Raw genomic sequence first — 15,837 nt, 5'->3', positions numbered from 1 at the left:
TATCATAAAACATAAACTAAACGTAACGTTTCAACCTTCTAGGAAGGTCTTCTTCAGACTCTGCACCAAGTACAAATGTACTTGAGTTTTCCATATCATGGAAACAAGCCTTAATGGAGTTATAGTTTAAGAAAATCCTCATACAGCATCCTTCACTAAGATAATTGCATAGGCATCCCCTATTATTGCTCTCTTCACGAAAATAGACCAGCCAAGATCGGAGCTCCTCCACCCCCCTGGCCCTCCAGGGTTGCCACACTTCTTCTAGGCTGCTCAGTCGACACTTCGCGCGTTGTAGCTTATGCGATTGATTTCGTTGGCTGAAATGGTTGCTTATTGGCAACACTGTTGGTGGGCGGCGTGACCTTGACTGGACTATTTTCATGGCTGTAGCTTTAGTATAATTTGCACCCACTGCATTTTCTCCATGTTGATGCATACAAGCGTCCCCATACCTTTCCACAGAACGGGCAAAGCATGTCCCCAGCTAGGGACCACTTCGAGCACTGGGGAACAAAGTAAGATTTCATATCTTACCCTTCAGTTACAAAGACTCATATTTTACCATTTATTATTATTATTGTTGTTTTATAAGTCATGAAATTCAATTGTGAATAGTTCTTTGCCTTTCACGCTACAATTACACAACTTGAATTACATGAGGTTTTCCTGCTATCTCAGGCAGGCCCGTAGCCAGAATTTTTTTGAGGAAGAGGCCAGATACACACACACATACCTATACAGTGTCGGCTATTTTCGGGGATCTGGGGGCAACTCCCCCCGACTTTTTTTTGCCACTTTTGCCTCCGTATTATGGCCTCTTAATGCTTGTCTACCGAGAGAAAATAACTCTCCTTGCCCCCTCCCCTTCCCCAGTTTCGAAACGTAATCGCCGATACTGGTCAGAAGTATTCGGATAGTTCTGACTTTCGCAAATTAAAAATATTTTCAAATTTCCTTTATTTTCTTATACCAGAACCTTTGAATAGCCACGATAATTCTGTTTAGAAAATAATATATTTATAAATTAAATTATGCACATTAGCAATTTTTATTACAATAATGAATTCTAAATGTGAGTTAACCCATAGCCCGCTACGAAGGATTGAAGCTAGTAGCGGCCAAAACTGGGGGGGTAATTATAATTTACCTTCTCTTAGTAGACAAGTTAGAGTTGTTAAGAGTTTTTGCTTTAAGTCCACTTTTATGCACAGACAGACTAATTGGGACTGGACCTACAGTTTAAACTGGGATCCGAACCACTATATGTGCCTCCATAGGGTCTGGGTAGACAACGCTTAACATTAATAGGCTATAGTGCAAGAGGAAAAGTGGAGATAGTGGGTGGGGGCAACTGCTCCCCATGCCCCTCCAATCGCCGCCACTTCTGGTAGCCTGTGGTTGTAAAACTAAAAGTACCATTATCTCAACACAACAAACACTACATTCATTTATGCAATGCAAGGACAAAATTGAAATTTTTACGAGTTTGAAAAATCGTCGGATGTTATTTTCATACCTTTTTATAGGTTCACATTTAAAAATGTCATGTCTCGAGGGGGCCTGATATCAGGGGGGGCGCCCTTGTTCGTGTCTTTCTCTTTCCTGTTTTCTTATCAGTATTGCTAAATTTTCTATTTTTACTTGGGATTCGAACCAGGTAACAATTGAGCTACATAGCCAGCCCTGGTATTACTGTCACCGTTTTATCTGTATGTAATTAAAATGAGTGAAGTTGCACTGTATCAATTACGCAGTACAACTAAATTGGTTGATTGTGTCAGGTTAGAAACTGTTGCGTTCCGACACTGTCTGCACAAATCTCCAAGGGACATCTATTCGATATTCAGAATGTCTAGATCAGATCCATGTATATTAAATATATATCCATTAGGCCCGCTTTTGACGGAAGCATTTCCTTTTAACATTTTTGCTAGCAGAAACACCATGTAAAGGCTTAAAAAATCTTATAGCAGGTAATATTTTTCACGGAAGCATTTCATGGAACATTTCGGTAAGTTTTTGCGATTACAATGTATAGGCTAATGTCAGTGACGTGCGGTGACGTCGACACTTGGGGTAGCAATCAGTGGCGTGCTCAAGGGGGGATTGGTGTGGCTCATACCCCTCCCCCCTTTAGGGCCCAGTATTCCTACGTCAATAACAGGAAAAGATTGCAAAATGATGAATGAGTACTAAAAAAAGTACACGTAACCTCCACCCCCATTCGAAAATAAAAAAGATTTGATTTGACTACTAAGCCAGAGATCCTGGGTTCGAATCTCGGCTTGGCCATGGGTATTCTTTGAGTGTGTCTCTTCATAAATTATATTGTATCATATTCGCGATTAGCCAAAAGTAGCGGAAAAAGCGAAGTAAAATAAACCAAATCAAGCAATCAATCAATGATTTGGCTTGATTTTTGTTACTTAGCGTCGCTTTTTCTCACCTTTGGTTAATTGCGAAGATGATACGATAAATTAATGAAGGTACAAACACAAAGAACACTCATGCCCAGGTCGGAGTTCGAACCCGGAACTCCTGGTGTCCTAGCGCGCTGTGATAACCACTCCCCTACGGTTGGTTGATTTGGTTTTTTAAGTCCACTTTATGCACAGAAACAAAACAGGTAACAAGACACACTTTTGTAGTTTCTTCAATAATATTCATTTGGCTTCTTGAGTTCTCAGATACATTTTTCATTTCAAATTATTTCATTATTCACTGCAGAGTACAACACAGAAACAAGAATGCACGCTCATCATGGATTGTTCGAGATCCCTTCATTAATTTCATCACATCATCCTCATTTTCGCGATAACCAAATGTGGCAGAAAAGCGAAGTAAAATAAATCAAACCAACAACAATATGAATGTGCGTTCTCTTGCCCAAATAAATACATCCGTTGGAGGCCAAGAGATTAGTATATTTTTTAAAAAAAAAACACTACTAAAACGAGAGCGAGAGAGAGCCTGAGCAAATATTTGTAATTTAATCATTATATGTTCCATATTTGAGAAAAAAATAAGAATTAAAGAAAGCATAACATTATTGTCTACACATAACACGCTCCCATTTCATAAATAATAAAACTACATCCCATATTATACATACATATTGTACAATGTGTAAAATGTTGTGTAAATACAGAGAACATAAGTACTGCAGAAAATTTTCCCTTGAGTTCTTTAGAGGATTTACAAAGGAATCGAATGGAAACCAATCCCCTATCTGTCCTATAGGAGATAGACTGGGGGACCTGAAAGCACGGGCTTTCAACCGTTGCAGCGGGGGCGAGGGGGCAAGGGAGGTAGAGGCAGAAATCTTCCCTTTTCCTTCGGGCGGCCATTTTTACCTGGAACTGCTAAGGCGGAAGAAGAGCGAGCTAGGCCAGTTTTGTCCGCGGTTCACACCGAGGGACGAGAAGCGCGTGAAAAAGAAAGTGTTGCATATGAACTGTGGCTTTAACAAGACAATAAATATTGTGATTTGAAAATACGTAATTAGAGATGTGAGATTGATTAAAGCCCGCATCACACGAAACTGGATTTCCAGTAGGTAAGCCCTAGTTGGTGCTGGACTGGCTACAAATTTGCTAGTTTTCGCCTCACACGATACTTATCAGCGTACTTGTCGATAGACTTTTGTTCCCATACGAGGGAAGTTGTAATGGCGGCCACGTGAGATGTAAACAATGTATCACTTCACATTTTCAAAAGCCGATAACTATTCAACCGAGAGGAATAACATTTCGTATAAAACGTTATTAGGTACAAAACAATGGCGCTGCTTAAATACATACTTTACAACGATTACTGTACACGTATGGACGAATATTTTAGTTGTTTCAAATGTAAGCACCGTGTACTCAGCATAGATGGTGTAACTCAACGCGCCTTTCATGCTGTATACGTTATACATTGCTGGAGTAACACTCGGAAACCACAGACAAAAGCTCTCCTTTGCACACTCACAGATTATCTTCACATGGCGAAACTTTGCTCTGATTGGATGTTCCACAGAATCCAGTCGAGGGAAGCAAGTAGCAATTAGAACATGTCCTATTCCTCCAAACCAGTCAAGCAGTCAGCCAGGCGGCCATGATTCCTACCTAGATAGTTAGTTCAGCGCCAACTAGGTCATTCCTACTAGAAATCCAGTTTCGTGTGATAGGGGCTTAATCTATCTCTGCTAAACTAGCTACTCCTCAGTGCACGTCACTGGCTAATGTATACAGCAGGAAAGGCACGTCGAGTTACACCATCTATGATGAGTGCACGGTGTTCGCAATTGCAACAACTAAAATATTCTTTATACGTGTACTGTATAAATTATAAAGGATGTATTAAACAACGCCATTGATTTCTAGCTAATACCATGTATAGGAAACGTTACTTCCCTCGGTTGAATATTTATCGGCTTTTAAAAATGTGAAGTGATAATTTTTTACATCTTTAAGAACCTTTTCGAGCAGGCCTCATCTCCAGGAAGATATCAACTCTGGGCAAGCTCCGGCACCTGTTGGGTGAGATGAGTCAAGGCAAGGACTTGAAGAACAGGTTCCCCCAGAATTAGGCAATAGTTATGCTGGAGAGTGCATGTGAACCATCCGATTATTACATTGTTTCCATCTCTCGCGCCATTACATCGGCACTCATGACCTAGAGGTCGCTTCTGATTGGTTATGCTATGGAAATGGGACCGATTCTATTCTTGAGAAGTGCCATGAAATATGCCATGAGATTTTTCAGTTTACACGGTATCATTAAAGCGGCCCTTAGATATTCAGTTTTGGATATCCAAAACCAGACATACACATACGCACCCACAGAGAAGGGGCGCTTTGAATGTGCCCGATAAGCAGCATTAATCTTCCGATTCTTTAAAATCTATCCCAAAGTATAGTAACGCTTTCTACATCCACTTCACAATCGCTCAAAGATCCAATAGCAAATAACAGATAAGGAATATCTCTTTATGATAAAGCACGCATTCTTTTAATGCCCAACAAGTAATAATTCCGGATATGACGTCCCTCATTGTGCAATTCTTGCCACCCACAGATTTTGTTAGGCGCGAAGGAAAACTTGGATAATGTAAGCCCTTGATATGCGTAGATCTAATGTAATAATAGGACTCAGTGGCGCAACCACAGTGGGGCGGCAGGGGACATTTCCCCCAACCTTGGACGGAAATTAGTTCTGGGGGGGCCAACTGTACCTGCAGGGGGCAATTACCGCCCACAACTTCAAATTTTATGCAAATAAAAACACTATTCGTAAAATTTTCTTGCTCGCTTCGCTCGCAGTGCCTGCTTTTCCTGGTCTTATCAAGTTCACAACCGTAGTTAGGGGGCTGCGGGAGTCGGCCCTGGGCGCCGAACGATATAAATGAAAATAAGTTGTAAGATTGATTGATTGATTTGTGGTTTTAAGTCCACTTTACGCACAGAAAGGCTAATCGGGACTGGACCTACAGTTTAAAGTGGGATCCAAACCACTGTTCCATGTGCCTCCACCAGGTATCGAACCTGTGACCCCTTGATCACAAGCCGACGATGATACCATTACACCATCGGGGAGGCACAAAAGTTGTAAAAGAGAATGCACTGGCGTCCCGTGAAAATATTTGCGCCCTATTAAATCAATATTCATTTCAGCCTGGAAAAAAATTGGATTCAAAAATGTTCTTGCTCGCTTCGCTCGCACTTTACCCTCGTTCTCTGTAATGCATTGGAAATTCCCAAACAGAGAAATAAGACTTGTCTTAATTGGTTTTTGTCTTAAATGCATGAACAATTGTTTTGAGGAAAGGGAGCGTGTACATTTGAGAAACAATTTATGTAATTTTTGCTTTTGGTTTATTGTGAGATGGATGAATTTGATGAGTAATGTATTTAAATAATATATGTTGTATATAATATGTATTAAAGAAACTTTGAATACGCACACAATTATATTTGGAATGCATTTATCAAGCATTTTCTGATAGTTCGTGTGCTTGTTTTTCATTATTACTGTGAAATTGAACGTGTTGAAAAAATAATTCTAATAGTTTGTTCGAACACAAATGCTTTAGCACCAACTTCTACCCTCTTTTTCAATAATTTCCGAGGGTAATAACGTCATTGATACTACTACTACTACTAATAATAATAATGTTATAATGATATAATTATTATTAACTATATTAATAGTAGCATTATTATTATTATTATTATTATGTTTATCCTGGTAATCCCCCCCCCCCAAACAAAAATTCGTGGTTGCGCCTCTGATAGGGCTACCATTAATGTATACAGCATGATCGTTCCATGATTGAAATGTATAATTTCGGCTGAACAGTTACATGTTGAATTCCAAGTTTCTCACACTTTAGACCTACAGAGGGGCAACTCTGGAACTCTCCCGAGGCCAAGCGTCATATAAAAGTAATTGTTTGTGTACGGTTTACCATATTACGAGTTTATAGAACGCTGGTGCTTCCAATTAAGCATCTAATTTGATTTTTCGTGGCTTTATGTATAGACGGTGTTAAAGGCGGAGCTACTGCGGAGCATGCGCACTCGTCTGGTCCCCCTCGAACATCCGGTTACGCTTACGGTGCTATGGACATTAATACGAAAGGGCAAAGTGGAGATTATTTTACAAGGAAATTGGGTGTCAGCTGTGTAGCATAGGGTTGCATAGTTCGATCGGGAACAAATTTATTGAGTCAAGTATCACTTCGTAGGTTTCCCAAGAACGTAGAGACGAAACCTGTTGATACAAGCAGAACGAAGAAAGGATTGGTACCCGGAAAGGATTTGTACGACTTGCATTTTGTTACAGACACGTTGATGGATTATCTACGTATTGTGTTGTGGTGAAAAGCACGCCTCTTAATGAGGTTTCAAACCGAAGCGACAAGCGACAGCAGTGGTTCGTACCGAAGTGACAAGCTACACAGGCCCATTTAGCCTATAAATAAGCATTTACCGCTCATGGGAAATCAAGTCTCAGGCGGCACAATACACGCCATTGGAAATTTGAGCAACATGTGCAGCTTGTCGTGTCGCTTCGGTTCGAAAAATTTAATTGATCACTGAGGATTCACTTTTAAGTGGCACGGAGATTACACACCGAAGCGACAAGCAACAGCCCCTTTTCTCTAAAGGAAACAATTCTCCTTGCATACGAGTACAACAGACCGTGGCGACACGATGCATGGTACTGAGGAAACAACAGTCCAGTCCAAGAGACAAGTGCATTTTCTCGCATTGAATTGGTTCGAAAGGAAGCTTTCAGACTGCAGCAATACGTGTCTCTTCGAAACCAACATTAAAAAATAAACAACACCTTCCGAATTAAAGAGACACGACAAATTTCAGGTGTCGCTTGTCGCTCGGAATGGGCCGTTTTATCAATACCGTGCATTTTGTTGCCCCGGCCTGTTATTTTTGCAAGTGTGACTGGTGAATTGTTTGCTTTAGATCGAATGCTTCTGTGCGAAATCCCGATATCGCTTGTCGCTTCAGTCTGAAAACTCCCTTGTTGTTTCAAGTAAATTCGTGCAAGTCAAAGTGGCATGCCATATCATAGATTTTCCCTAAATACCTCAGGCGGAAAGGCGACGTTGAAAGCACATACTAGGATAACATTTCATTACTTCTGCAGATTTGTTGGCAAAGATTGACTTAAGCATACTTTATAATATAATAATATCACTAGTTTTATAGAACTATCTTTCATTCACTTTTCCATTTACAAAATAATTCAATATATCTAAACGTTCGTCGTGCGTGTACATGAGATACTTGTATGTACGTAGATGCTGTGTACGTAGTGTGCTATACAACTGGCGGCCACAGAGACACGTCATATTTTAATAATCTGCTCTGCAGATCATCCGACGGATTCTAGACGTCCACTCCTTCATAGTAGAACTTTAACAAATACCTTTCTTGACTATCGTCGCATAACTGATGAAAACAAGTGCTCATTTCTTACTTTGAATGCCGGTGAATCTGCACTGGCAACAACGGGGACTGGCCTAAACCGGAAGTTCCGGGGGGACCGGGCAAGACCTCACTAATGTTTATGTTTACATTTTTAACAGGGTCTATTGCTTTGACGTACTTAAAGTATTCAAAATTAATAAAGTCATATTGGGACGCGGACTACAGTTTTTATATTAAAGTGACTATTCTACTGATAGTTAAGCAACATTTTTCATACAGTTTCTGAGCAATGAAACATGAAACTTAACACTGTTGATTAAACATAGCTACCCTTATAATGCTTTCCCAGATTTGTAGCTACAAGTGAACAATTTTGTGTCACGGGTGGGACAGACGAAACACTGCCTCTTCACTTAATAAGACATTTATTTTCATTTCTGTGAATTGGCACATGATGAAAAATAAATTATTTAAGACGAGGAGAGAAGGTGATTGATCTTTTAATATCCTAGTTGAGTTGAGGCGGAAATGTAACAGTTAAAGGGGAAAAAATATTGTTTTCTGGTGTCACGGGTGGGACACAATACAAAACACAAGTAAATGAAATTGTTAAAATAGACGAACAATATGTAAAATGCAATTTACTTTTCAACTTAATTTTGTATAATACTTGAAATTTTATCCAAATGACAATTTTAGATTGTTCACTCACAAGATAAGATAAAGTTACAGCATTGCATTTAATTTTAAAAACTGAGGTTCAGGGGAACTTCCACGTGGAATGCCCCAATTCTAATTAAAGTAGCCTATTACGTGTTCAAATATTCAATCAAAATCTGTTAATGTGCACCGTTCGTTTAATTATAGAATGAAATCGACTGAAAATATTAGTTTATATGATACCATATAAATTCACTACAGCGACAAAATTCATATAATAGTGAACAATTTGTTTGCAAGAAAAGCTCCCAGCAGAATGTAACTTAGTTACTTTTTAAATGAGGAACTGTAATTATTACTTTTGACTCTATCTCAGTTACTTGTAAAAAGTAACTTTCCGAGCACAGATATATTGGTGTAAGAATCTCCATTTCCGTAGTAAGTAGGATTCGTGATATAGTATCGGAGGCAAGGCCTAAGTAGCAAAAAATCTCCCTTACCACTTCTATAATATTCATTGCAGTACAGGAAAAGTTATCATATTATTGTCATTTGTTCCATATTAACGACGGTATTATTCTGTACATTGATTTTTCTTCAGATTTTGTTTAAAACGTAATGCACGTACGTACGGAAACTGCAGAGGCAAAAGATGTGAAACCACAAATGCCACTGGTGATTGCACATTTCAGTGTGGTTCGCATGCCACATTAAACTACGATATTTGCCGGCATATAAAGCCCGCATCACACGGAACTGGATTTCCAGTAGATATGCCCTAGTTGGCGCTGGACTGGCTACCAATTTGCTAGTTTTCGCCTCTCACGATACTTATCAGCATACTTGTCGATAGACTTTTGTTCCCATACGAGGGAAGTTGTAATGGCGGCCGCGTGAAATGTAAACAATGTATCACTTCACATTTTCAAAAGCCGATAACTATTCAACCGAGAGGAATAACGTTTCGTATAAAACGTTATTAGGTAGAAAACAATGGCGCTGCTTAAATACATACTTTAAAACGTTTACTGTACACGTATGGACGAATATTTGAGATGTTTCAAATGTAAACACCGTACACTCAGCATAGATGGTGTAACTCGACGTGCCTTTCATGCTGTATACGTTATACATTGATGGAGTAACACTCGGATACCACAGACAAAAGCTCTCCTTTGCACACTCACAGATTATCTTCACATGGCGAAACTTTGCTCTGATTGGCTGTTCAACAGAATCCAGTCGAGGAAAGAAAGTAGCAATTAGAACATGTCCTATTCCTCCAAACCAGTCAAGCAGTCAGCCAGGCGGCCATGATTGCTACCTAGAAAGTTAGTTCAGCGCCAACTAGGGCATTCCAACTAGAAATCCAGTTCCGTGTGATAGGGGCTTAAGACGCACTTTTTTCTTTAAAATTAGGTCTCAAAACAAGGTGCGTCTTATACGCCGATACTCAGTTTTTGATTACATTTAAAAAGGGGTGAATGGATCAAAGCTTCATGAGATTCTGTGAAATCTAAGGCAATGTTAAATCATTTAAGAAGTGTAGCATTAGTAATTCACTGGATGGCACAAGGATAATTTGTAGCATGAGGACTCAGATTCTGTTTGAGAAGAGGTTTCAAGTGAATCGTCATTTAGCCCTGGATATGAATATGTAGGTTTTGACGGAGGAAATTAAAATGTATTCTTTCCTACTTAGATTATGTAAGTTATTTGTGGAAAGTAGACCTACATATTACTTTATACTCGCATTTGAAATACTGTAAATTAATTATAATATTCAGTGATAAAACTTTTTCCAGCAAATACGGTATATAGTCCAGTCGTGGTTAGTATACTTCACGGAACTGGATTTCTAGTTGGAATGTTCTAGTTGACGCTGGACTGGCTACCCATTTGCTAGTTTTCGCCTCACACGGTACTTGTTACACCGTACTTGTCGATAGTCTTTCGTCCCATAATGGCGGCCGCGCGAGATGTAAACAACGTATCACTTCACACTTTTAAAAGACGATAACTATTCAACCGAGAGGAATATCGCTTCGTATTAAATGGTTTTAGGTAGAGAAGAACGGCGCTGATAAAATACGTACTTTACAACGTTTACTATACACGTATGGAAGAATATTTTAGCTTTTTCAATTGTAAACATGCCTTTCGTGCTGTATGCACTCGGAAACCAGAGACAAAAAACGCTACTTTGCAAACTCACAGATTATCTTCACATGGCCAAACTTTGCTCTGATTGGCTGTTGCACAGAATCTAGTCGAAGAAGTTAGTAGCAATTAGAACATGTCCTATTCCTCAAAACCAGTCAAGCAGTCAGCCAGGCGGCCATGATTACTACCTAGAAAGTCAGTTCATCGCCAACAAGGGCATTCCAACTAGAAATCCAGTTCCGTGTGATAGGGGCTTAAGATGGGTTTAATCTTGGCCAAACGATTTGTTGTTTGAAAAAAGAGCTGCAACCCCCCCCCCCCTTTCCAATTATCAGACTGTTAAGGTTCCGGATATGGACAATATAGCATAAACCGGAACATCCCACTCAAAAAACATTCATTTCCTTTGCGTCATATTATAACTTTTTTTCTCGCACAAAAGGTTTTATCGGCCCACGGTACAGTGGTGCAGCTACTAGAAGAATTCCAACTGCGCAATCGAAAGGTATTTGCCCTTATTAGGTTCGAAGCGATAAGTGATAAGCAAGACAGCTTATCAGCGTTGACACCATGTTTGCTTTCGTGTTGCAATCAGTTGCCAAGAATACTATTTTGTCCACTCCTTTCCTCGCCTCTTTTTAAAAAGAACAGGAATATATTTTAGAAGTTAAGAATTATGCATTAGAAAGCTTCTTGACGTTTACTATAGGGTGCTTCCGAAGTAATGTAATACCCGATTTTGTTCGGATGTGTATAGTGGTAATTGTAGCACATATACAGATTATGTTGTAGAATTACTGTAACTTGAATTGTGGCAGAAAGGTGCTGCATTATAAGTAACGAAAGCTGAATCAAATTACTATGCTGTTTTACATATCATGCCCTTCTTTCAATGGCCGTATCTGAAAGGTACAAAGCAAAGCAGCCAATCAACAAGCGAGCTACTGAAGTCATTCCAACCCGGCACCAATCGCGGACCCTCTTCCTCACGCTCCTCGTGTCGGTAGGCTCACTAGCTAGACTCGCGCAGTCAGCCAGAGCAGGCCCGTAGCCAGAATTGATCTCCAGGGGGGGCTCACGGGTTATGAAGGGGGGCTTTGTAAATCAATTCCATTTTTCAAAAGTTTAACACTGTTAAATTAAGGTAAATTATGTGTGTGGGAGGTCATTAAGTTACATAAAGTTTAGAAATACGTATCACACATATACTACATTTTTCTATATCTTTTAAAATATCACTTGAAGTGTTAATTGGCTGCTACTGAAATCATCCCTTACTACACACTCCATACTACGTTTGATGATACAGATATCACACAACAAAAAAGGGGCAATATTCAATCATAGTGCCTAGCGTACATTCCACTCCCTGGCAGAAACATTAAAACTCCCCTTCGTTCCCAAAACTTGGGAGCTGTTGTAACCTTTGACGAAGATGCGGAGGGAATTTGCATAATGACATCAAAGTCTCAGATTTCTGTATAAATGGGAGGTTGCAGAAACAGGGGCAACGCAGGTACAGGTAAAGAAGCTCCCCTGTGAAGGAACTTTCTGAAGTCCAGAGTAGAGAATATCCTAAATACTTGTCTCTACTAGACTTCTTATAAATAAGATGAACGAATGTAATAGCTGCTGTTCATGCTCCCTGAATTTATCCTTCACCAAAGTTGTGAGCAAAATAATATGGGCTGTTTACATATTCACTCTTCACTGCAAACAAATTACACACAATAGTTTTACCTAATGTCAAGGGGGCTGACTTCAGTACCAGGGGGGGCTGACGGTAGTTCCAGGGGGGCTCAGCCCCCCCTGCCCCCTGCCTGGCTACGGGCCTGAGCCAGAGCTGTTCCGAAAATAATCTGATTCTACTACGTTAGCTTTTATTTAGACACACACACACATCAAATTAATGTTAAATAAAGGAATTATAAAAACTAAATATTGAAATAAAAAAATATCTCGATTATACTACAATATTAAACAAAGCATACTTTCATTATTTAATTTTTGTACTTGGTAAGTCTTTCGAGGGGGGGGGGGTCGGCCCCCCTAAATACGTCCTTGGCTACCATCTCTAAAGATAGATTTTCTAGAAACTGGAACTCTTCCCCCCGTCAGTTTGGGAGAAAAAAAAAACAAATCGTATATCATACTTTGGGTTATGCGGTGTGAAGTTCAAAACGTGAAACAACACTAACAGACTTTGTAGATCAGTGGCGTATTCTCCATGTTACCGCCGGTAAACCATCTTTTCTAATATATTTTTTTATATATATACATGTACATGTAGCTCATGTATGGTTAGCCGCCCATGATACAGGAAGGTATCTGAGAACATGATCAAGCGAACCAACTTATGTATCCAAGGAACATTTGCTTTAATTTGTAGGTATACCCACATTTCAGGGTTGCAAGGTGTATGTAATTTATTGCATATGTTCGAGAATAACCAACTTTCTCCTTTGTCATTAAAAGTGCCTTAGTATGATAGCCTGAGGTGAAACACGTCTGTTAGTGACACGTGACAGCAACAGTGTTGCCAGTGCCCCTCGTAATATTGTGAAAACAGTGCGGGGGGCCCGGAGACAAGTAATCCTTTGTGGGGGGAGGGGGCTCAGCCATTGACATAGTAAAGGGTTCGCGTATTTAAAAAATAAACATTGTTACTCAGGGGTACAGAAACGAGTATATAGGTAAATGTAAAGTTAAAATTCCCTGTGCACATAGCACCGTGCCATGAAGGCGTATTTAGGGTCCAACATATTTTCGATGTGATCAGCACCACGCTCTGGCCGCCTTTATTCCCCCACCGGGTACCATTTGATTTGAGGCTGGGAGGGCCCTGGAGACACTTTATGCGGGGACAAAGCTGGGAAAATTCAGACCTCAGATCACCCACCCCGGGTCTCCCGCGTGGCAGTCAGACTAGAATCAAAATCAGGTTAGAATTTCACGATGAACGCAGTGGTGAAGGTTTCTTCAACCTATATGTAATAAGGAAAAAGTTATGACTAGAGCCCGGATGTATAAGTGAAATGCATATTCTTTTCCAGAGTTCTAATGTTCTAAGAACAGAAGAAAGGTTATACTTCGTATTACATACCTTGATGAGCTATTTAACTAAGGTTGAAAGTGCTTATAAATGCTTATTTCTGAAGGAAACTGTTAAGCTTGCTTATTTTATGATTTTGATTTAAAATAGCATATTTCACCCAAATCTGTCATGTTTCAATCCTATTTGAATCACACGACGGCATCGGGTTGACGAGATCAATGCTTCTAAATAGCCGCACGGGAATTTCCCAGCCTCTTTTACTTGTAGGTCAGCTAACGCGATCCACGTCATGCCATTCCAAGTCACAGACCTGTTAAGACTGGCTTTTTTTGGAATGTTTTGCTAAAAACGGCATCCAAGAAAAGATACATTACATCCATAATCGTTTTTCCAAATCACCTGATATTATAACACGGTTGGAAGCTCGAAATAATCCATTGCAACATTCGCTTTCTCTGATTGATGAAATTTCAGTAACCTTGTCTTCAGAAACTCATGGTGTTGCTACAGTTGCGTCCGACAAGCTCAGTCAGGTATTACTGAAAAATCTCGGTTACAAAACACTGTCAAATTTATAAAAAGATTTATTGTGAAGAAACATATATTGGAGAGGAATTCACCGAAGAACTGTGGAGATTTCCAAATACGCCTGTGACGTCATGCTACGTGGAAATAAAATTTTCCCTGTACAAATCATTCTTTGCTGACAAGATGCAGGAGTTTCACACAAGAAAATCTCAGGATGACCTTCCTAACATACTGCAACAGCTTTGAAGAAGTTAAGAGATGTAATAAACAAATATTTTTCAGATTTTCCTGTATTTGTTTATGCTTATTTTTTTTTTTTTCATTTTTTGTACTTATTAGCATGACTAAAAAAAGGTATCATTTTCCAGGTGTGAGAAAACAGTGTCATATATACGTATATATATATCACATTTCCACGGGTGCAGAAAACGAGGATACCACAGGGGGGCCGGGCCCCTTCAGTCCATTGCAAAATAAGCACCTCTGTTTCCCTTCGGAAATGTCAAGCAGAAGTTGAAAGTATTATGTTTTCAATATGTCACTGCTTTATACATATATTCAGGATTTTTTTTGCACGTACCTGTAAACATGTGTGTGCTACTTCATACTGCATCGATGTGGCTGAAAGTTGCAGTGTTACATATTTATACCAATGCTTAACCAACGTTCAAAACAATATGCGTATGAGTGTGTGTGGGCGGCTGCCCCGGGCACTGCCCTCGATGGTATCACATCAGGGAGTCCCGATTTAGTAGAGCCAAATCCTTATTTCTGATTACATAAATGTGGATATTTTGTTTTATAAACAGTTGGATTTTTGTAGAGAAAAAGTAATTCAAGTTACTTCTCAATGACACAAGTATATTGCAAAATCATGTATTAATTTAAACTAAGAGACTATTGCTATTTTGATATCAACCTACAAGGTAAGCGTTCTTTGACAATAAGGTATTGAACAAGGCTATTATTTATTGTCGTTAAAACAACAGGGTCATGTTTTTTATTGGCCGAACGTGGAAAGTAGTGGGGACAGTGTGGACAGTTGGGGTGCCAAAAATCGACCTCGCATGGATGAAAATTTGATCTTAGGCCTTTCCTTTTTATGTAAATATGTGTGAAGATCATGAGCGTATATTCTAGGCTATCTGTGAAGCCTCAAGTCTAGAGAATAAAATACAGGAGGAAAATCGATCAGAAATTGTTAATAAATTTATTCATATCAGTGAAATGAAGGGTCTAGTGAGAGAGGGAGCTATGCCACTTTGACAAGAAATGGAAATAAATTGACTTTTCTAAAGCATTGCGTTGAGTCATAATTTGTATAACAAAGGGTAATTTTTTTTTCTGAACATATTGTTGGGTAAATTATTCAAAAGGAAAAATATGAATTTCAATATAAATACCATTTATTATGAACATGTATGGTATATTGTTGTAGTATACCCATGTGGAAAAATCAATCTAGCACATCAAATACTTTGAACAAGGCTC

At 39.3% G+C, this 15,837-nt stretch overlaps 1 protein-coding gene across 1 annotated transcript in view; it reads left to right on the top strand.

Moving 5' to 3' along the window:
* Adsl (adenylosuccinate lyase) overlaps positions 1–15,837 on the top strand; it is a 521,028-nt gene that overhangs the window by 467,839 nt on the left and 37,352 nt on the right. The window lies entirely within an intron of this gene.

The sequence above is a fragment of the Lepisma saccharinum genome, chromosome 24 (genome assembly GCF_977018435.1).
Source record: "Lepisma saccharinum chromosome 24, izLepSacc3.1, whole genome shotgun sequence".
In the NCBI taxonomy this organism is placed as follows: domain Eukaryota; kingdom Metazoa; phylum Arthropoda; class Insecta; order Zygentoma; family Lepismatidae; genus Lepisma; species Lepisma saccharinum.
The sequence above is the reverse complement of the archived record's forward strand: the minus strand, read 5'-3'. Positions and strand labels throughout refer to the sequence as shown.